General features: G+C 37.5%; 1 long non-coding RNA gene across 1 annotated transcript in view; it reads right to left on the bottom strand.

Moving 5' to 3' along the window:
• Positions 1-7,638: 7,638 nt before the first annotated feature.
• LOC128314056 (uncharacterized) overlaps positions 7,639-23,101 on the bottom strand; it is an 84,569-nt gene continuing 69,106 nt past the window's right edge. The window contains exon 5 of the long non-coding RNA XR_008295415.1: positions 7,639-11,211. This is a non-coding gene — a long non-coding RNA (uncharacterized LOC128314056). The remainder of the gene's footprint in view (positions 11,212-23,101) is intronic.

Here is a 23,101-nt window from a genome sequence, read left to right on the forward strand (position 1 = left end):
CAATGTGAAGCTTGAACTTACAACCCCGAGATCAAGTCACATGCCCTACTGATGGAGCCAGCCATGCACACCACTTTCTCTTTAATTTTTTTCATCAGTGTTTTATAAAGTTTTCAGAGTATTGGTTTTTCACCTGTTTGGTTAGGTTGATTCTGAGGTATCTTATTATTTTTGATGCTATTGTAAATGGATTCGTTTTCTTAATTTCTCTACCTGCTGCTTCATTATTAGTGTATAGAAATGCAACAGATTTCCTCACATTGATTTTGTATCCTGTGACCTTACTTAATTCATTTATCAGTTATAGTAGTTTTTTGGTAGAGTCTTTGGGTTTTCTATATATAGTATCATGTCATCTGCAAAGAGTGAAAGTTTTTCTTCCTTACCACTTTGGATGCCTTTTATTTCTTTCTGTTGTCTGACTGTTGTGACTAGAACTTCCAGAAACATGTTCAATAAAAGTGGTGACATTCTTGTCTTGTTCCTCACCTTAGGGAACAGTTTTTCCCCATTGATATTGATGTGACATATCATGTTGATTGATTTGCAATTATTGAAAGACCTCTGCATCCCAGGAATAAATCACACTTGATAGTGGTGAATGATTATTTTAATGTATTTTTGGATTCACTTTGCTCGTATTTTGTTGAGATTTTTGCATCTAGGTCCATTAGAGAAATTGGCCTGTAATTCTCTTTTTTTGTGTGGTGTCTTTATCTGATTTGGTATCAGGGTGATACTGGCCTCATAAAATGAAGTTGGAAGTTTTCTTTCTTTCTATTTTTTGGAATATTTTGAGAAGAATAGGTATTGACTCTTCTTTAAATGTTTGGTAAAATTTGCCTGTAAAGCCATTTGGTTCTGGTCTTTGGTTTGTTGGAAATTTTTTGATTACTGATTCAATCTCTTTGCTGATAATCAATTTGTTCAAATTTTCTATTTCTTCCTGCTTCAATTTTGGTTATACATTTCTAGGAATTTATCCATTTGTTTTAGGTTGTCTAATTTGTTGGCATATAGTTTTTCATAATTTTCTCTTACAATTATTTGTATTTCTGCGGTGTTGGTTGTTATTTCTTTTCTTTCATTTGTAATTTTCTTTACTTGAGGCCTCTCTCTCTCTCTCTGAGTCTTTTACTGGTTTATCAATTTTGTTGATCTTTTCAAAGAACCAGCTCCTGGTTTCATTAATCTCTTCTATTGTTTTGTTAGTTGTTAAATTATTTATTTGTGCTCTAATCTTTATTATTTTCTTCCTTCTGTTGGTTTTAGGTTTGGTTTTTATTTTTCTAGCTCCTTTAGGTGTAAGGTTAGGTTGTGGGTTTTTTTTTTTTTTTTTTGCATTTTTTCTTGCTTCTTGAGGTATTGCTATAAACTTCCCTCTTAGAGCTGCTTTTCCTGCATCTCAAAGATTTCAGACCTTTGTGTTTTCATTTTTGTTTATTCCCGTGTACTTTTTGATTTCTCCTTTGATTCTTTGGTTGACCCATTCTTTGTTTAGTAGCATGTTATTTAACCTCCATTTATTTGAGGTCTTCCCAGTTTGTTTCTTGTGGTTGATTTCTAGTTTTATAGCATTGTGGTCAGAAAAGATACATGGTATGACTTGATTTTGTTGAATTTTTTGAGACTTGTTTGATGGCCTACTATGTGATCTATTTTGGAGAATGTTCCATGTGCACTTGAAAAGAATGTGTATTCTGTTTTAGGATGGAATGTTCTGAATATATCTGCTGGATCCATCTGGTCTAGTGTGTCATTCCAAGCCACTGTCACCCTGTTGATTTTCTGTTTGGAAGATCTGTCCATCAGTGTAAATGGAGTGTTAACATCCCCTACTATTATTATATTACTATCTATTAGCTCCTTTATGTTTGTTATTAACTGTTTTATGTATTTGGTGCTCCGAAAATAAAAGTTTATTACACTGGCATTATATTAATAAATTATTATATTGATATGATGTTATATTAATTTACCTATATATTTTTATAATGGTCCCATTTTTATCTCATACATGTTAGACAATTTCCGGAGTGTTGCCCTTATGTCTGAACTGAAGGAAGGGATCACATTTTAAATGGAACACTGACAGAGAGAATACAGAAGCAAATGGATGGGGATGTTTCTGGAAATTATCCTATGAAAATTAGTTGAAGGAATTGGGGCAGGGGTGCCTAGGTAACTCAGTCAGTTAAGCGTCTGACTTTGGCTCAAGTCATGATCTCATGGTTCATGGATTCGAGCCCTGCGTCGGGTTCTGTGCTGACAGCTTGGAGCCTGGAGCCTGCTTCGCATTCTGTGTCTCCCTCTCTCTCTACCCCTTCCCCACTTGTGGTCTCCCTCTCTCTCTCAAAAATAAATAATAAAAAAAATTTGAAAAAAAGAAAGAAAGAGTTGAGGCTATTTAAACTTGAGAGTAGAAGATTCATGTGGAAGATCAGAAGTATTTTCAAATACAGAATTGCTGAAGGAAATCCTGACTGAGAGACCTGGATAAGAGCCTAATCTTCCCAAACAAGTGGGTTTTCCATTTGTTTCTGTTAGCTGCCTGAGAGGAATTACCACCCCCACTTCAGTTTGTTTATTTCTCAGCTTGGGTGTTCTTGGAACAAAGGTAATGACAGACCCATGGTTCAAATTATCAAGGGAAACTTTTTCTCCCCAGAGCCCAGACTAAGACAGAAAAGCATCCTTACTGCTTCCTTGAGACAATGAGTATATTTTTCCTGATTTACCCTTTTACTGTGAATAGGTCCTTGCTTCAAATTCTGATCATGATGCTTATGAAAACCTTTCTACAGGTCTAATATTTTATAGTTTAAAGAGTTTCTCTTATGTGAACATTTTCTTTGACTGTCACCAGAGCTCTGTGAAATGTACAGAGAATATCATCCCCATTGCAATTTGTCTAAGGACACATAAGTAGACAAGACAAGACTGGAATTAATGTCTCAGGCTGGATTATGTGATGCCAATTCTATAATGTGAATTACACTCATTCTCAAGTGTCTGAAACACTGCCTTCATGTCAGTATGTTAAATTCTTTGGTTATCTTTTTTGAGGCCATAGATCTCTAATATAGAATCTCTGCTCTTACTTGGTATGTCTGATTCTAATACACTTTAGAGAAGAAGGTTAGTGTAAGAAGTGTGGTAGCTCTTTATTCCACTCCATGGCTCAGACACTATGCCTTTGGTACTTTGGTGCTAGATTATAACCACTGTCAGTTACATTTGAATCATTGGACTAACTCAGAATGAGCATATTGTGTAATATAGTAGCTGCGAGAGAGACAAATTGGGAGTGGGCCCATTCTTTCAAATGTTGTTATCAGGGTAAGTAGACAGCAAATTTCAATGGCCAACCAATTAGACTAGAGCAGCAATAATCACAGCAGGCCCAAAGTCCTGAGGTCCTACAAATGCAGGTTTGTAAAGCAACATTTAATGGAAGTATAAAAATTCCTTTCCACTCTCTTTTCTATCTCTAATCTCAGGTAATTGCTCATCCATTATAGAGGCTAGCATGCTATGTGAGGACCTAAGGGCTGCCCTAATCATCTGCCATCCTCTTTTTTTCTGAGGCTACTTCTCTGTATAGGATAAAAAGTGCTGCCCAGCGCTGCAATATAATGTCTTGGATTCATTTCTTCCCTTTGAATTCACATAAAGGTTCTATATGCTCTGGGATCACTAACCTTAACCTCAGCCTGGCTAACAGAAACATTCATTGAAAACACTGTATCAGTCTGTCTTACCAACTGATCACATTTGTTCTTTTCATAAACACCATTCCATATATTCCCCTAGAATTCACAGAAAAACATAATAATAGCCAGAAATAATGGGAGGTTGCAAAGAATAAAAGCCCATTCTGTGGCACAAAAACAGACTCTCAGATCAATGGAACAGAATAGAGAACCCAGAAATGAACCCACAAATGTATGGCCAACTAATCTCTGACAAAGAAGGAAAGAATATCCAATGGAATAAAGACAGTCTCTTCAGCAAGTGGTGCTTGGAAAACTGGACAGTGACATGCAGAAAAATGCACCTGGACCACTTTCTTACACCATACACAAAAATAAACTCTAAATGGATGAAAGACCTCAATGTAAGACAGGAAGCCATCAAAATCCTTGAGGAGAAAGCAGGCAAAAACCTCCTTTAGCTTGGCCACAGGAACGCAACATGTCTCTGGAGGCAAGGGAAACAAAAGCAAAAATTAACTATCAAACTAAACTAAACTATCAAAATAAAAAGCTTCTGCACAGCGAAGGAAGCAATTAGCAAAACTAAAAGGCAACCGATGGAATGGGAAAAGATATTTGCAAATGACATATTGGATAAAGGGTTAGTATCCAAAATCTATAAAGACCTTATCAAACTCAGTACCCAAAAAACAAATAATCCAGTGAAGAAATGGGCAAAAGACATGAATAGACACTTCTCCAAAGAAGACAACCAGATGGCCCACTGACACATGAAAAAATGCTCAACATCACTCATCATCAGGGAAATACAAATCAAAACCACAATGAGATACCACCTCACACCTGTCAGAATGGCTAACAATAACAACTCAGGCAACAGATGTTGGCGAGGATGTGTACAAAGGGGAACCTTTTTGAGCTGCTGTTGGGAAAGCAAACTGGTGCAGCCACCTTGGAAAACAGTATGGAGGTTCCTCAAAAAATTAAAAATAGAACTACTCTACGACCCAGCAATTGCACTACTAGGTATCTATCCAAGGGATACAGGTATGCTGTTTCGAAGGGACACATGCACCCCAATGTTTATAGCAGCACTATCAACAGTAGCCAAAGTATGGAAAGAGCCCAAATGTCCATCGATGGATGAACTGAAAAAGAAGATGTGGTGTGTATATATATATATATATATATATACACACCATATATATATATATATATATATATATATATATATATATAGCTGAGTATTACTCAGCAATCAAAAAGAATGAAATCTTGCCGTTTGCAACTACATGGATGGAACTAGAGGGTATTATGCTAAAAGAAATTAGTCAGAGAAAGACACATATCATATGATTTCACTCACATGAGGACTTTAAAATACAAAACAGATGAACATAAGGAAAGGGAAGCAAAAATAATATAAAAACAGGGAGGGGGAGCAGAACGTAAGTCACTCTTAAATATGGAGAACAAACAAAGGGCTACTGGAGAGGCTGTGGGAGGGGGGTGGGCTAAATAGGTAAGGGGAATTAAGGAATCTACTCCTGAAATCATTGTTGCATTACATGCTAACTAACTTGGATCTAAATTAAATAAATAAATAAATAAATAAGAGCCCATTCTGGTGAACAACAGCCAACAAATCATGCCAAAAGCCTTTTAATCTTTCTGGCCTTTGTCATGTAAATATGATTGTGTTAGTGCTAATAATCACTAATGATATCATCTATCAAGGTGAATGCAAGATGGGATGTGCCATTGTAGGAAATAAAGAGGTTTTTTATTTTTTTAATTTCTTTAAAATTTTTTTTAAGTGTTTATTCATTTTTGAAAGCGAGACAGAGAGACAGAGAGTGCGCGCGTGCATGAGCAAGGGAGGGGCAGAGAGAGACAGAGACACAGAATCTGAAACAGGCTCCAGGCTCTGAGCTGTCAGCACACAGCCCGATGCAAGGCCTGAACCCAAGAACCGTGAGATCATGACCAGAGCCGAAGTTGGATGCTCAACCGACTGAGCTACCCACGTGCCCCTAAAGATGTTTTTTAAAATTAAAAAAAAAATTTTAATGTTTATAATGCTTATTTATTTTTGAGAGAGAGGAGAGAGAGAGAGAGAGAGACAGAGCATGAGCAGGTGAGGGGCAGAGAGAGAATGAGAGAATCAGAAGCAAGCTTCAGGCTCTGGGCTGTCAGAGCCTGAGGCAGGGCTTGAACTCATGACCCATGAGATCATGACCTGAGCCAAAGTCCAACGCTTAACTAACTGAGCCATCCAGGCACCCCAGGAACAAAGAGGTTTAAAATCTCATGACTTTGGAAGCAGTCATGTGATAATGATGTGAATTCCAAGATCTGTCATGTCCTTTCAAAGGAAAGTCATCAGAAACAGAATATTGAGGAAAGATTTCAGTCCCATACAGTACGTATGTGTAAATACTGTAGAAATGACTGTCACAAGGATATAAGTACAGCCCTATCACATTTAACTCAGCTGAAAAATCCACCTAGAACATTAAAATACCAATTCGTCCCTCTGATAGCCAGAAGTTTTATAACAGGGAGGTAGGATGACTTCCATGAAGAGAGCTGGATTTATATGTAGAAGAAGTTCGGCCAGCACCTGAGCATTCATCATGCAAACTCGTCACCTCAGTGCTTGCCAAAGCCTGGCTTTTCCCTGCTTTGATCCTGGGTGAATTTGTAAAGTTTGTGTATAAAGCTCCCAGATGCCTGGTTTTACCCCTATTTTCAATGGAACCAAGTCCCACTCAGACACTTGTCATCTCTCAAGAAATCTAATTTCTACCAAAGTGTGATGTTTAAGCATTACCTCTTCACCTGTCCTAAGGGAGTTGCAATGTAACAAGAATAAAAATTCTAAGTTAAACATGGAGCAGAATAGTGTCTAGTGTGTGCTACCTACATATTAAGAAAATATATAATAGTCTGCTTATTTTCAAAAATAAACAAGAAAGGATGAGACAAAATCTAGTAAAAATGGTTACCCATAGAGCAAAGGAGAAAACTGGGAGAAAGAATAGGTATGAAGACAATCCTTTTTGGGATGCTTTGTTATTTGGTTTTGACTCTGGAGCAGAGGTGTCCCAGGGCCAGGTCACACTAGCTAGCAGGAGCCAGTTGTTAAGTTTGTGAGAATTTTATAAAACAGCCATTATTGAAAATTAAATTATATGAACTTAGTATTAAATAAATTATATTAAAATAGATAATAAATACTAACAACTCATCAGTCTCTAATCATTTAACTCCATTTTACTACTATTTATGCGACTGAGATTATTGTATTGTATGGTAGAAATATGACATAATGGTGTGCTACTGTGTACCTCCCAATTTCTGCATTCAGTGATGTAACACTGATAGCTTGAAATCAACCATGGTGGCAATATTTACACCAGAGAAATGGGCAAAATCAGAGCTTTTATTCTAGGAAGACAGTTGTTAAATGTTTACCAGTACATTGTTGCTTTGGAACCATTTAATATTTTACATAATTTAAAAATCAAAGGAAATTTAAAAAAGAGTAATCAATAGAAACAAAAGACAAACAAAATTGACAAATTTATCAAATATAGATTATTTAGCTGCCATAACAATTGAAAGAAAAGTTATTTCAAGTGACTTTAAAACACAGTATTTTGTCTGTAAATTTCTACTGGAATATATCCTAAATGGGAAAAAATGCAAAGAATTCTTCATCTACATTAAGCAGTCTTATTGAAGTACAGTGTACATGTTTATATGTGCACATGTGTGTGTATATAATATATATTTATATATATGCAAATAAGTAATTTTCTTATTAGGAACAAAATTGTTTTTTAGCATAAGAGAAAAGACATACAAATATAAAACCAAAGAATTAAGTAAAACTCTATAATCTTAAATTTATATAGTAAATATCAGTATGAATTCATGATTTGTGTTTCTTTTTTTTTTTTTTAGAAATACTTAGTTGTAAGCTCTCCACTAAATGGGCTTGGAAGCAGTGACTACTCACCTGAAACAAACAATCTTAGCACCCAGATTATGCTGTCTAAATATCATTTCCTACTAAAACAGAATGGGGGCTACTTAGTTCACTTCATGTCTGGGTCAGGAAGTCTAGCTAATGAATCTGAGATATCATGTTTTGTCAGAAACCAAGGAAGCTATCAGAATAATGCCAATCTGAAGGGGGCATCAACCTGAAAGGGCTCCTCTTGGCCGAAGATGGAACAGCTTAAACACACAAAAAACCCAAAATATATAAAAACTCATCAAATATATTAAATTCCATGACCTCACAATGATAATGTAAGTATAATTTTTAAAAGCAACTCATTGATTATCTTTCGACGATGCCAGTGAAATAGCTAGTTATTATGAAAACTAAAAACTATGGCAAGACAGCATTTATTCTTCCTTTTATTTATGAACTGGACTATCAGGTAACTAACTAAATGATAGAAGAAAAAAATTTTAAAAAATAATTCCATCTAAGAAATGCAGAAATAGAGAATCCAATATCATCATTTTATAATCCCTAATGATATAATGGCTCTAGGACTTGAGCAACAGAATTGCTAAAACAACTGAGTGAAAGGCTGGTGGATTAAGGTACTGTACTTCAGATACGGAAGAATAGTGTTCCCTGAGAGATGGGAAACAAATGAGGTGAGCCCTACAATTGCCACAGCTTTGACATTACCTTGAGAGATTTTCCAGGCCACAGTGCAGGACAGATCTGGCCAAGTGAACCTTGGTAGATTGCCAGAGTTGAGGACAGAAAATACTAAGAAAGGTATTGTCTCAACAGTGGAAAATAATTAGCCCTTGGGTGACTCAGTGAGTTGGGTGTTCAATTCTTGATTTCTGCTCAGGTTATGATCTTGCAGTTTGTGGGATCAAGCCCCACATTGTGCTCTGTGCTAGTGGTGTGGAGTCTGCTTGGGATCCTCTCTCTCTCCCTCTCTCTCTGCCCCTCCCCTGCTCACATGTGCATGCTCTCTCTCACTTAAAATAAATAAATAAACACGGGGCGCCTGGGTGGCGCAGTTGGTTAAGCGTCCGACTTCAGCCAGGTCACGATCTCGCGGTCCGTGAGTTCGAGCCCCGCGTCAGGCTCTGGGCTGATGGCTCAGAGCCTGGAGCCTGTTTCCGATTCTGTGTCTCCCTCTCTCTCTGCCCCTCCCCCGTTCATGCCCTGTCTCTCTCTGTCCCCCCAAAAATAAATAAACGTTGAAAAAAAATTTTTAAAATAAATAAATAAACATTAAAAAAAGAAAATAATTAGCCTTAGACTAAACATGGCTTTTGTCCAGCATAACAAATCACAAAAAGCAAGACCAGAAGAGATCAAATTATTTCCAAATAACCATCCCAGAACAAAGCTCAAGCATGTTTATGGGAACATAAAAATATCCAGCACCCAACAAGGCAAAATTCACAATATCTGGCATCCAATCAAGTAGGCTTGCAAGAAGCAGGAAAATATAACCAAAAATGAGGAGAAAAATCAATCAATCAAAGCAGACTTGGAACTGGCACAGAAGTTAGAATTAGCAGATAAGCATATTTAAACAGCTTTTATAACTGTACTCCACATGTTTGGAAAGTTAAGTACAGATGTAGAAGACAGTGGATTTAAAGGCCCAAATCAGACTTCTCTACATGAAAACGACAATATGAAATGTTTAAAAATAAAATACACTGGACGAAATTAAATACAGAAAAGACATTGCAAAAGAGATTACTGAATTTGAAGAGATAGTAACAGAAACTATCCAAAACAAAATGCAATGAGAAAAAGGATTTAAAAAAAAAAAATGAACATCAGTGAGCTATGCACAATTTCAAGTTGCCTAATATAGGTATAATTGAAGTCTTTGAAGGAGAGAGGAGAGTGGTGTGGGAAAGAAGAAATATTTGAATAAATCATGGCCAAAATTTTTTCAAATTTGGTGAAAGTATAAACCATAGTTTTAAAAAGTTTAATGAACCCAAGCACGAAAGAAGAACTACAAGAAGGTATATAGTCAAATTGCCCAAAACCAGTGATAAAGGGAAAACTTTTAAAACAGTCAGAGGGGAGGAAAAAAAAAAGGTCTTGTTATGTACTGAGGAAAAGGATGTATCTTTCATATACCCCTGGTCTATGTAATTTTCTCATTGGAAACAAGGCAAGCAAGCAAGACAGTGGAGAAACATCTTTAAAGTACTGTAAGAAAAAAAAAACCTGTCAATCTAGAATTCTATATTGCAGCAAAAATATAGTGAACACATTTATCATTCCCAAAAGTTTAGTCATGACTCCTTATAAATCCTCCTTCCTGCCAATCCCTGCCACTCTCTTCCCCTGGAACCCCAGGCTATCATTGATCCTTTCTCTGCCACTATAGATTAGTTTGCACATTCTAGAATTTTATATAAGTATAATCCTATAGAGTGAATGCTTTTTGTCTGACTTATTTCACTAGGCATAATTTTTTTCAGATTTTTCCATGTTGTTGCATGTGTGACCAGTTCACTCCCTTAATATTCCGTTTTATAAATCTACCACAATTTATGTATCCATTTGCTTATTGATGGACACTTTTGAGTTTTTTCAATTTTTGGCTACTACAAATAAAGCTACTATCAACATTCCTATATGACACATGCCTTCCTTTATGTAGAATAAATAGCTGAGAGTATAATGGCTACATCATATGGTAGGTATATATTTAACATTTTATGAAACTGCCAACTTGTTTTTGAAAATTTTTTAACGACCTAGTCAGGTAAAAATAATTACTCCTCTCTTTGAGATGAGGAAATTGAGTCTCAGAGATATCCTGATGCTTTGTTCAATGTTACTCAGCCAGTGAGCAGTGAAATAAAAAAAAAAATACCAAACAAACTTAGTTTTCCCAACTCTACACTTAGAGAAGCTTCCATCGGCCCCTAAAATCTCACCACTCATCTTACCAGGATACATTGTTATGAGAGAAACAGCAGCTTGGAGACCTGCTGTTAAGACCATGCTTCGAAAATTTATTCCATGAAACTTTAGTCTACAAGATGATGTGTGACATTTCCTTGACTTCTGCGGTCAAGGAAGTCTGGGAAGGACGAACCCATTAGCCACCCACTCACGTAATTCATCATTCACACTGGAATATGGAGATGAGAAATTCTGTACTAACAAAAACCATTTATTTTTTTTAATAAAGTATTTTCTAACCATTTTTGAACATAGAACTTTTGGGGGGGGGTGCTGCAACTTTTAACAGCCAGAGCTTGTAACTTTTAATGGGATGTTATAAACTTATGATAATAAAACTGTGTTAGAGATAACAAAATTAGAGTTAGGACTTATAAGTAAGAATAATAGTAGAATCTCTTTTACCTGGCTTTTCAGGCATCATGAAAGAAACAAGTAGAGCCACAAGTCTCAGAGAAGTAAAACTCTTGCACCCAGGCATCAAAGTGAGGTTTCTGCAGTAATCTCCTAGACATTAGAATTAAACAATTTTATTTTTATACTGACTCAAAATCGATTGGGTTTTTTTTAATTTCAAGCTGAGTTATTCGTTGACATTTTGAACTTCCCTAAAAGAAAGAAAATTACTACACCTAAACCACTTCAGAGTTGATGAACAAACTGTCTGGAATGGTAAGGGCATGTCTTTTTTTGGGTCCTGCAGATTATGGGGCCTCACACAGTTAAGTAAAGTAGAAAAAGTCAAGAACAATTTGTTGACCTCAATGGCCTTTCCTCTACAGGAACCAAATTCTATTAAAAACTATATTCCAGGCCATATTTATGCTTTAAGAAAAAGTTTGATTTAGACTGTCCAGGTTGCTTCTTGAAACTGCCATTGTTGTTGTTTTGACTGTGATTTTTTTTTTTTTGATGTTAAAAGAATTTTCCCCAAATCAAAATGGAGAGCATTTCAAAATCCAGAAAGAATTAGTTTGCCAGTTCTTCCTGTCTACCCACACTGTCAGAACTTTACAGAGTGATGCAGAGCCGGGCAGCAGGGTGGCAGAAGGCTGTGGAGAAAGAAACTCTATGGGCAGGTTATTCTCTATTTGCCCCTTTGGAGCCATTCTCTGTGCCCTGTGCCCATGGAGGATGACTTTCAGGGATTCCATCACTTCTGTTTCTGTTTCCTCTCCCTCTGGTCTCTGATTAGATCAGCCAATGGGAAACGCCAACAAGATACAAAATCCTGGACCCCTCTGCCACTTCTGTGCACCCTCCTCCCTGGCGGTGCTCTGGCTGGGATTGCCTCCTTTCCCCTCACCATGCTTCTGTCAGATGACCACCCCCCTCGACCTGCCCTCCTCCCATCCCTTCAGGCTTAGGGATGGCAATGGCTTCCCAGTGTTGCTTATCCTAAGGTGCCTTGCCATCCCTTATTTTTTCTCTTGACCCTGATCCTACCTCTGTCAATAGTTCCTTTATTAAAGTTCACCAGTTATCCCTTTGAGTGTGCCCAACTATGTCCTGCCAGTATTCTGACACATACTTCTGTTCTGAAGTTAAAATTCCTATTAAATTTCTTAATATCATACTATGCTTAAAAGTTGTGATATGATGTATTTTCAAATTAGATGTCCTGGTCGCTCCTTGGTGGTCTAGTGGTTAGGATTCAGCACTCTCAAATTAGATGTCCTGCTTTGAAAGAGAATTTTTTTTATTAAAAAAATGTTTACTTATTTATTTTTGAGAGAGAGAGAGAGAGAGAGAGACTGAGAGAGAGACTGAGAGGGGAGCGGGGGAGGGACAGAGCGACAGAGGGTCCCAAATAAGCTCTGCTGTCAGTGTAGAGCCAGACACAGGGCTCTATCCCACAACCTGAACCATGAGATCATGACTTGAGCTGAAATCAAGAAGTGGAGGTTTAACTGACTGAGCTACTCATGCACCCCAGAAAGGGGAATTTTTTAAATGTAAAAGCCTAATATGAATGAAGTTATTTCATACTAAAATGGTGAGTCCTAACTTCTCCTTGGGAAGTGGGTTTTGGGAAAGCATTTTAGCTATTTAGACCGGCTGTCAAAAGTGTATCTTGTCTCCTAACTTTACAAAGTGTGTTCACAAAAAGTTCTAAGACATGCTGGCCCCAATCCAGGCCACCTTCTCACCCCTACCCAGGCCTGTGATTCCTCTGGATAAAGGACAGTCTGTTTGCTTCCCTGTTTCCGAACCACATCTGCTAAATTGGAGCAAGTCAGAGGAGCTGGTGGTCTGACACTCCACAACTCCTTCCAATTCTTTTCTGTTTCGCCCCCTATTCTCTTGCCCACCTATTGCCATTTTGCATCAAAATGGCTTGTTTTCCTTTTGGCTTTCCCCTTTCCTCTTGTCTCTTGATGACCTAAATGCCAAGGCTATAAGTCTCAACCACATGGAAGGTGCATCACACTAATGTGTAGTAATGAAAGCTAAAGTTCTCAAGTTTGCAAATATATTAAGGTTATGCCTTCAAATAACATAACTTTCAATCATCTAAAATCCATAATGCTTTCTTGAGTGGGAGGAAAAGATGTGAAATTACCACTAATGTATCAGGAAGTAAGCATCACTGGCAGCCTTGCCTATCCATTACTGATGTACATTTAATAGCCCCGGCCATTACAAATAATTGTAGTGTTTTATTTCTGCACACACAAAAATTGTTTTTGATTCATTAAAATCTGGGCATGCCTGTGGGAATGTCACATATTTAAATGTCATCCAGGAAGTGAATTGTAGAACAAAAAAGGTTGAGCACAGCTGCTCCAGGGAACAACTAAGACAAATCCCATTACTGTAGGAAATCCCCAGTGGAAGCCTTGGTACGATTCAAGAGAGAAATTCTCTATTGTAATAATTACATTACTATATACATGATCTTGAATGGATCCTGTCTTACCTGCTAAAGATCGTTTCCCCGTCTTCCCCCATCAACATCTGTTTTTGAAAGCCATTTTTTTTCCTATAGCATCTGAAAAAATTTCATACAGGCTAAGGTTGTTAACTAGCCCCATTTTGCTTCATTCTTACTTTTTTTCAAGTGGAGCAAAGTAAATTGCCCTATTTCCTGTCGTTTTTCAAAATAATTTCTACCCCCAATGTGGGGCTCAAACTCAGGACCCCAAGATCAAGAGGCACATGCAATACTGACTGAGCCAGCCAGGTGCCCCACCTTATTTTCAGTCTTTTGAATTCATCAGTCTTGACTTTCTGATGTTGACACATAATTGTTTGAACATAATGTATATGTTTTCATTCCTTTTTTTTTCAAGCTAAAAGTAAAATCAATTTAATGGGACCCAGTATTAAGATGCTAGGCTGTGTCTGCACCCATTGTGCAAAGGGATATGCTAACAAAGGCTAGACATACACATGGTTCTTCTTTTGTGGACCGGGGAACTGAACCTTTTGTTGTTATTTGAGCTCTTAGATTAATGCTTCTCACTCCACCCTTGATTTTAGTGGCTTTGACATCTCAAAAGAACAGATAAAGGAAAAGTTACAAATAAACAAGCAGAGATAGTCTTTGGTCTTATTTTGGTTTTGTTTTGTTTTTTAATTTTTTTTTTTTTGACAGAGAGAGAGAAAGAAAGAAAGAGAGAGAGAGAGAGAGAGAGCATGAGCGGGGGGAGGGGCAGAGAGAGAGGGAGACACAGAATCCGAAGCATGGCCTTATTTTGTATAATCACCTAAGTACATGTCAACTCACTACAGTTAATTAATTTGTCTTTAAATGATACATTTAGAGACTATTAAATGTTTTATTTTCACAGGTAGACTACTCTCCTCGGTATTCAAGAGGAACAAACCCTCATGTCTCAAGTTGAAAAGCATTCATGCAAATGGGTTCCAAACTTGAGTGTGTGATTTTGTTTTCTCCACAAGAGGAGACATTAGGTGCTACAGTTCTGAGAAGGAGTCGATAGGGATTGCCTTGCTGGCTGCAGCAGAGGCCTGGGAAGAGCCCACCCTATAAGGAAGGCCCTGGCTGGGGAAGGACAGTTAAGTGGGCTCTGTTGAGCAGCAGACTCTGCGAAGGGTCTAGTGTAGCAGGCAAACACAGAACACTGTATCCAGTGGATCACATTACCAACTGGATGTGGTTGATGAGAATAGCAACTGACATCAGAGAGGGCCATCAGAGCATGTCCCCACAAGGGCACCGATATAAAAATCAGGAAGAAACAAGTTTCATAGAGCTACACACCAGGCTGGGAGAACAGGGGATACTATGTTCCAGCAGCTAGAACTCGAGGGGAATTGGTAAGAAAAAGGCAGGGCCAGTTCTAAAGGTACTTACACCAGGTACAAGAAAGAGGAGACTTATTTGCAGAACTGGGTAAAAAATGGGAATTGGGGCTCAGAAATGGATCCCATTGTCAAAGTGGGACACAAGGGCAGAGTAAGGGCAATAGTAAAGCTAGGAATGCAAAATCCAGAGTTTCACAACAGAGCTCATCATTTCCTTCTACTAAAGTCTGATTTGATCCTAAAAGGGAGGGCTCAGAAATTTCTTCCTCAATGCTTAAAAAAAAAATTCAGTTTCCTGACCTTGTCTGTGACACTTAATATTAGTCAGGATTCCTGATGGCAAGTGACAGAAATCCAATTAAAATTAGATTTAGGGGAACCTGAATGGCTCAGTTGATTGAGCGTCCAACTCTTGATTTCGGCTCAGGTCATGATCTCACAGTTCATGAGATGGAGTCCCACATCAGGCTCTGTGCTGACAGCGTGGAGCCTGCTTGGGATTCTCTCTCTCTCCCTCTCTCTCTCTCTCTGGCTCTCCCCTGCTCACACGTGCACTCTCTCTCAAAATAAGTAAATAAACTTAAAATAAAATAAAATAAAATAAGATAAGCTTTAAGCAACCACAATAAAAGGAATTTATTGGTTCATGTAACTAGAAAGCACAAGGGTAGATCTGACAATTACAAACACAGTTAGATCCAGGGGCTTAAATACTCCCTCAGATTCTTCTCCAATTTTTCACTTCTACTTGTCTCTACCTAGTGGTGGGTGAATAGATGTTTTAGCAACTAGGTCTCTGAAGGAAAACAAAATTACGTGTGTACGTACATATATAAGCTTATTGCAAATGTTACTAATAGAAAGGAGGTATAGAATGACTTATGAATAATAATAAAATATATAATACTCTTTACATAAATTTGATATAGCTGATTTATTTCCATAGAATGCTTTTGTTGATTTTTGCCAAACTCTTACATCTGTAGCCAAATGTGATTGCTTTTAAGAATGTGTATAGCTCTGACCTGAATGTTAGTTGCTATTTTCATTTACAGGAAAGATAATGTTGTAAACTAAATTGTGTCCCCCACAAATTAATGTGTTGAAGCCTGTTATGTACTGAAAGTATTCCTCCAAAGTGCATATGCTGAAGTCCTAACCCCCAGTGTGATAACATGAGGAAGGGGGGACTTTGGGAGGTTATTAGGCTGAAATGAGGTCATGAAGGTGGGATCCTCATGATGGATTAATGTTTTTATAAGAATAGAAAGAGACCAGAGTGTGCTCTCTCTCCCCTCCCCCTAAACCCGCCCCCACCATGTAAGGACACAATGGGAAGGTAGCCATCTGCAGCTGGGAAGGGGGTCCTCATCATGCTGGCACTTTGATCTCAGACTTCCAGTTTCCAGACCTCAGAGAAAAAGAAAGTGTATTGTTCAAGCCACGAGTCTAAGGTATTTTGTTTTAGCAGCCTGAACAGACTAAGACAAATCTCTAAGCACCACTGTACTATATTTGGAGATAGGGCTTATAAGGAGGTAATTAAGTTTAATGAGGTCATAGGAGTGAGGTGCTAATCCTATAGGATTGGTGGCCTTATGAGAAAAATAAAAGAGACCTCTCTCTTTCTGCATGTGAACAAACAAGGGATCACGTGAGCACACAGCAAGATGGAGGCTGCTTAGAACTCAAGAGAAGAGGCCTCAGAACAAAACCTGTTTCCAGCACACTGATCTGGGACTTCCCAGCATCCAGAACCATGAGAAATACATTTCTGTTAGTTAAGCCACACAGTCTATGGTATTTTGTTTGGCAGCTCAAGCCTACTAATCCAGACAAGAAAGATGAAAGGGAAACAATAAATATATATGTGGGAGCTTCATTCTTTTTGCAATAACTGACTTCTTTGCTGAATTGGATTATAGCTGTTGAATACTAGAATAATATTTCCTCATTTCTATGCACTATTTCTAATGTAACATCTTTAGAATGACACACCTTTAGGTTTAATCTGCATAACATTTTCTCTATAATTTTGCTAAATCTAGAAACAGAATTATCAAGTTATGCCTTGTGGTCCTAATCTGGCCCGCTGCTTGTTTTTTTAAATAAAGTTTTATTGGAGCACAGCCATGTTTGTTTATGTATTGTCTATAACTGCTTTTGCACTGAATTGGCTCAAGTAAGTAGTTCTGACAAATGATATGGTCTGCAAAGCATGATTTGTTTGCCATTTTGTCTTTTACAGAAAATGTTTACTAATCTCTGGTCTAGAAAATAAACAAAACAATAAATTAAGCCTTGATTGGTAGTGTTTGTCAATTTCTATAATGTAAATATTTCCAGCATGGCTGATTTCAAACTACTGGTGTAAATGTCATTGACCACAGAATTGAGAAGAGATGTGAAGTAACACATCATTATATGATATTTCCATCATTTAGGAAACAATAGCCATAAATAATCATAAATAACATCATAAAATAATTAGGAAATGGTGAGTTTTAGATATGTATTCCCCTTATGTATAATACTATGTATTGCTTTTAGTTAATGGTAAGTTCATGTCATTTGTTTTTTAATAATGGCTATCTTTAATGACTGGCTCACAAATTTCATGAAAACTTAACAATTGGTTCGCACAGGCCAGTTTGAGCTGGCTCCTGCACGCCATTATTTGCTTCTTTTGGCATATTGACCTCACTCTCTTCTTCTGGGAACAGACTCCTGGCTAGAAAGTTGGCAGCTGGCTGCCCCAAGCCCACTTCTTAAAGTCTATCATACAAAGATATGAAACTCTTGACCCTCCAACACATAAATCACATTAGTCCTTGGACCAATCACTTTGGCTAGAAGATGAGGGAGGGTACAATGACAGATAATACCACTAAGATCTGATGGAATGAGGGAGGAATTGTTTCTTTTTTGTAAAAAGTGGTTCTAGCCAAATAAAAAGAAACCAAAATTAGTTCCTTAAAATCCTAATTGCCTTATTCCAAATGCTTGTCAATGTTGAAATGTGGTACCAAGAATTAAATACAATACCTGATTGAGTTATATTCAGGACAAAGCACAGTTGAGAGAAGCACTGCGCTAGATGTGTTCATCATTATTCTACTAATGCAGCTTTAAAATGCAAACTCTCTCTCAAAATTTATTAACCTCTTTAATCTGGTTCATGTTGACACTTTAATCAATGAAAACACCCAACATTTTTCTTGAGACCTGCTCTTAAAGGTATTTTCCCCATGATCTGGATTTATAAAAATTGACCCTTTTTTAGTCCCAGTGTGGGAATTTACATTTCTTTTCTCAGTTGTTATTTATTTCAACCCCACTTTATCAATAAGTTGAGATATAATATTTTGATTCTGTTATTTGGTATATTTTCTATTCCCACCAGTTTTATTTTGTTTCTATATTACAATTATTTATGATTTTCATGTCTTCATTCTGATCATTATTTTTTTAAATTAGTCAATTTATTTTGAGAGGGGAGAGGGGCAGACAGAGAGGGAGAAAGAGAATCCCAAGCAGGCTCTGTGCTGTTACCACAGAGCCCAATTCAGAGCTCCAACTCACAAGCCATGACCTGAGCAAAATCAAGAGTCATATGCTTAACTGACCGAGCTATCCAGGCACCACTTCATTCTTGTCATTGTTAGACAATTCTTTAACAGGAGAGATTCCTTTGACATACTACTAGAAGTTTCTTTTTACATTGCCATCTATCCATTAAGTAATTCTCTTTTACAAAGAGTACTTAAACCATTACAAAGCCAATCCATACACCATTATTGTGTATAAGCTCTGTCTTGTGCATAAAGATATCAGGAGAGACCAATGACATAGGACAATTATATTTAATTCTTCAAACAATACTCTAGAGGAATTATTATGCAATTAATAGGATTATGATTTTGTTTCTTGTGAGAAAAAAATAGGATTAGCACTTTATGTTGACTATGGTTCTAAGGTAGATCACGGTAAGGCCTATAAGCCCCTTTCCAGAAGACAAAAATTTAGATGTTGCAAAAATGAAAGAGACCATATAATTATTTTGCAAAATTTCTATACGCCATTCTTTAATAAAGCATAGAGAGGAACTTGCCCAATGAAACTGCCTAAGCTGAGTTGACAACAGGTGGTGATGTCTCCACAGCTCACAATTTCTGCCTTGGGGCTCTTAATAAAGGAGTTCACACACCTCCCTTCCTTGTGGTACTCACTCAACCACGCCCATGGAGTTCTTGTGTACTTGTGTGTGGTAAGGATTGTTGTTGGCAATGAGTAGGGAGTAGTATCCCTTACTGCATGTATATACCGATGAAGAAATTCATCTGTAATAAAATGTCTTAAAATAGTTTAAGTAATATCTGTTATTTTTATTGTTAACAAGTGTTAACATTATTATTGCTAATGTTGTCTTAGAGAAAAATGAGGATAATAGAAAAATTATTTCTTTAAGAACATAAAAGCTCAACTTTGCTTTCTGAAATTATCTCAATGATTTTAAAAAGAATCAAACTTGGCATAGCCATGGGGCACAGTGGGTTGGTGTGGGGCTTGGGGGTATTTCTCATTTGAAAAAGTTCTATAACAAATCAGACCCCAGAATGGGACTAAATTTCCTCCTGGTTGTGTGCTGTGACAGTCATCCTTCGAGATAACAGGTGTCTGTGTCTAGCTTGCTGATGAGGGAAGGGCACAAGATAACAAGAACTTCACAGGGAAAATACAACAATTATTGTGTCAAACAAGTGTCATGCCCCATCAGGTTGTACAGGCTGATTCCTGCTAGACTTTCAAGATTGTGGCACTTGTTTGGGTGCCCCTGACTTTGTGTCCCTGCTTGCATCTTTTTCACATGGCCTTTCCATGTGAAAGTACTCCTCAGAGTACTTAGGTTCCTGCATTGCTTTCCATGGCTGCTTCCCCATTTTCTTCCTACTCGAGATGATTTCTGGTTACCTTGTCAGCACTTGGCCCTGTACAGCCTCCCATCTCTCTTCAGTCATATTTCTTCTTAGCCTCAGACAATGGAACATGCACACATTTCCCTTGAACATTCTACAAGCTGCTTTCTCCAAGTCTAGAGGAATGCTTAGCCACTCATAACTTCTCTTCCTTCACATTGAAGGGGGACTCCCATCACTTCCCTCTTTCTGACCAGTCCTTCAAATTGGCTAGAGGTACAGCCAGTGTAGCTGTTGTCCTCATTGTTTGCCCTACCCTATCAGAGGAGAAATTGTCAGCAAGCTAGCTAAGGATTTATTAGATGCTCCTCTTTAGGTAGAATAGCATGTCTAGAAGAAGTATGATGGTTTCCAGCTTTCCATTACTAAATATAGCTGACATGTCCTTCTGAATTTCATACAGGGTTTTATGCTTTTTTGACATGTCTCTTTCATTGGTTACTTTTTTGAACTGGAAAGAAAATCCCTTCCAATACCTTATTCCAACTGACAATTTTATTCCTTTGGGACTTTGTAACACCAATGGTGTTATATTTACTTTTCTCTGTGAAAGATCATATTCGTTTTATCTCTTACCTATGTTCTATAAAGCTTACTTATCTTTACATTAATGCATTAATCAGAGTGCCTGACACATGATAAACTATAAATAAAGGCAAGTTGAATAGAAACAAATAGGTAGAAACACATACAAAGCCTTTAATAATTTTTAAGGCTCTTTCCCCAGATGTATTTTCTGGACAATAATTGGGCTCTTTCTTCACTATTATTCTTTTCTCTGTATAGCATGGGCTTACATTTTATGAGTTTATAGTTCTGGCGCTTGAGTCTGCAGTCCTAATATGTGTCTATGGACTTACTAGGATTCAGAATTACCTTCTTGGTCCCCCTCAAAAAATAAAACAGCATTGAGATTCAGAGAGTGCTAGAGAAAGCCACAGTGAAATTTCCTTATAAAACAGCCAAAGAACCAGATTCCCATGATTCCTTTAAAACAAAGATCATTCTTGGTATTATTTGAAGTTTCACATGAGAGAGGTGTCTGCTTTTCAGGAGGCTGTCTTGCATATTTGGGCCTGAAAGAAACAGTAAGGAGGAGGAGAAAGAAAAATGTGAAGACTCAGAGGTTTTATTCTAAAATATGAATAAGTCACTGTGGACAGTGTTCCTAAGAGAAACCTAGAAGCAACTTTTATAGGAAAATCAACAAAAACCTAACTGAAGATTCAGGAAGAGTTGATCCCACGTAGATAAAGAAAAATGACATTGCAATGCAGAATAAGACAGCTATTGTTTTAGGTTTAGAAAAGAGTAAGTCTGAGAGGAAACATGATAGTTTAAAGTAAATTGAAGAAGGGAAGAAGGACTGAAAGGAATAGTGGAAATATGGCAACTATTTGGTCAAAGGATCATGTTAAGAACAGTGTGTGTGAACAGGACACGTTGTTTTTTCTTGTTCCTTATCAGTGAACATTTTCTTTTAGAGTTACATATTTTTACAGACTAATTTTCTAGGAAAGCATTTGATCTTAGAGCAAATAAATTACTGGAAATACTTATCTGAATCAGAGTGAACTTCCAAGTTCTTAAATGAAGAAACATCATCTTTGTGCTCATGAGTAAATTTCATCTGTTAATGATGATATGGTCTGATTACTCCTGTCTTCAATAATTCCCCTTTCCCACCACTATGTCCGTGGACATTGACAGAGCTCAGTCCTTGGCTTACTGCTCTTCTTTCCTGATACACTTTCTTTGATGTCTACTTGTTGCCAGCAAACTTCATCAACCCACCAAAAAGTGATACCCAAGTCTTTATCGCTAGCCCAGATTCGTGCCCACCACTTCCACCCCTGTGATTGTGTTATTGGATATATCCCGCTTCTACATGATGCTGTGACCTCAAACTCCTCAGTCAAACTAAACATCACATCCCTCCATCCTGCTACCTAAGCTTTTCCTTTGGCGGGTAAAGGGGAGACACTGGGAAGTTAATTAGTAAACAAGGGGCAGATAGAAGATATTGCCACATTCAGATAGGGACTTAAATAACAGATGTAAGAATGTTCCTCTCTACTTGAGGACTGCCTGTTCTGACCTCTGATCCTGAGTCTTGGAGCTATTTCTTCCTCGTAACTCTGACCTGGTGGGTTACTTTTTTTTTACTTTGAGGTCTTAAAACTTCTTGAGCTGATTAGTCTCATCCTGTCTGTCAATCCTTCACTTTGATAATAAGTCAGTATACTACCATTAAAGAAAAAGAGAGAATATATTAAATATGTTTGTATATTCACAGAATATTTCAAGTAGAACACACAAGAAATTAGTAAAAGTTGCTGAATCTAAGTAGAGATATAAGGTAGTTAGGGGCAAGGAAAGAGAGACTTACTTGTCAATTAAACCCTATTATAGATTTTAAGTTGCTGTAGTCCTCCTTTCTCTCTTCCTTCCCCTCCTCTTCCTCCCCATCCTTCTCCTCCTCCCCCTCTTCCTACTCCTCCTTCTTCGACTTACATGTATCATGTACTTTTAAAATTTAATGAAAAACTATGTGTCCTATTGTCAAATAAGTCATTCTTTGTTCAGTCAGAAAATAATGAGTATGTCAGACACTATTGAATAAGTAAAAATAGAATTACCATATGATCCAGCAATTCCACTTCTGGGTATATGACCAAAAGAACTGGAGGCAAAGACTCTAAGAGACATTTATACACTGTGTGCCTAGCAGCAGTTGAGTAATCACAACTCAGTAATCACTCAGTTGAGTAATCACTCAGCTGAGTAATCCCAAAACAGCCAAAAGGTGAAAGCCAAACAAGTGTCAATCAGCAGATGAATGGATAAACAAAATGTGGTCTGTAGTACATACAACGAAATATTATTCAGCTTTAAAAAGGAAGGAAATTCTGACGCATGCTGTAACATGGATGAACCTGGAGCTAAGTGAAATAGGCCAGACACAAAAAGACAAAATACTGTATGATGCCACTTACATGAGGTCCATGAGCAGTCACATTTCCAGAGACAGAAAGTAGAACAGTGGTTGCCAGGGGCTGGAACAGTGGGGGAATGGGTGTTATTGTTTAATCAGCACAGAGTTTCAGGTTTGCCAGATGAAAGAGTTGTCGACATGGATGGTGGTGATG

The sequence above is a fragment of the Acinonyx jubatus genome, chromosome C1 (genome assembly GCF_027475565.1).
Source record: "Acinonyx jubatus isolate Ajub_Pintada_27869175 chromosome C1, VMU_Ajub_asm_v1.0, whole genome shotgun sequence".
In the NCBI taxonomy this organism is placed as follows: Eukaryota; Metazoa; Chordata; class Mammalia; order Carnivora; family Felidae; genus Acinonyx; species Acinonyx jubatus.